At 37.6% G+C, this 1,115-nt stretch overlaps 1 pseudogene; it reads right to left on the bottom strand.

Moving 5' to 3' along the window:
* Window positions 1-241: 241 nt before the first annotated feature.
* LOC144374677 (AP-1 complex subunit sigma-3 pseudogene) lies at window positions 242-796 on the bottom strand (annotated as a pseudogene).
* Window positions 797-1,115: the final 319 nt, after the last annotated feature.

The raw sequence follows: 1,115 nt of genomic DNA, 5'->3' as shown, positions 1-1,115 counted from the left end.
TCAAATTTGCTTAAAAAATAAAGGTGGTGTACCCTTTCTGCAGCCACAATTTCCCTTCACATGGAGTTAAAACATTGCAAGCAACTATTCATCCATTGGGTTATTCAACAGTCGTTTCAAGAAACCAGGCACACAAAAAGTACTCATATATAGTATAATACAGATGTGTAGAAATTATAAATATATCATGTTAAATGACTTCAATTTGTGCTAGTTAACCAAGAATGCCTTTAAGTTATTTTTGGCATGGTGCCAGAGGCTTTGTCAAGACTGACTGGAAGGCATTGCTTGTTTGTAAATTTATAATTCATAGCACTCAGAGTCTTCAAGTAGATGTACAGTTAAAATGTAGGTTTGTTCATGTATTCTTCCATTGTCTCTTGTAACATATCAGAGTCTTCAACAGCTTTTACAGAAGTTTTCTTGGATGTTTCCTGAATTTCTCCACCTATTATAAATTCATCAAGGATAAAATATGCCTTTTCAAAATTAAAGATAATATTCAGCTCGCAGACATTTCCAAAGTATTTGTCCAGCAACTCCACATAACGGTGAACAATCTCTAGTGTCAAAAGCTCATTGTCTTGATTTTCTACTGCACAGCAAAAATACAAACTAGCATATACCTTTCATAAACAAGTTTTAGCTCCTTCCAGTCAAGAAAACTGCTTGTCCTGTGACCACGAGAGGGAATAATCGGAACAATTTCCCGAGTGACCTTTTTCCTTTCTTTGTTGGGGAGGGTGGTGTACCCTTTCTGCAGCCACAATTTCCCTTGTCGACTGAAGAGCAATATGAAATGTTATCTTGGTGACCCGGCTGCCACTGCCCCTGTCCTGAAAGCCACTACCATTTTTCTTTACCAATTATCACCATCTCATACTCTCACATTTTTCTTTCCTTCCTAGATGAGATTTCATGGAATTGCCCCAAGTCTCCTCCTCTCAAGATGTCTCTATCACTTTGCCTGTATTATTTATTAGGAAAAAATGTGAACTCTATTTAAATATAAAGCCACACCACCATGACGTATACCTGAGTAGCCAGTATTTCTGGAGCTAATCTGACTACTATCTGGAGAGGTTCCACTTAACCGCATAGCTTCACTTACTACC

This window comes from Ictidomys tridecemlineatus, unplaced genomic scaffold (genome assembly GCF_052094955.1).
Source record: "Ictidomys tridecemlineatus isolate mIctTri1 unplaced genomic scaffold, mIctTri1.hap1 Scaffold_812, whole genome shotgun sequence".
Taxonomy (NCBI): Eukaryota; Metazoa; Chordata; class Mammalia; order Rodentia; family Sciuridae; genus Ictidomys; species Ictidomys tridecemlineatus.
Note: the sequence above shows the minus strand (reverse complement) of the source record. Positions and strands in the feature narration are given on the sequence as shown.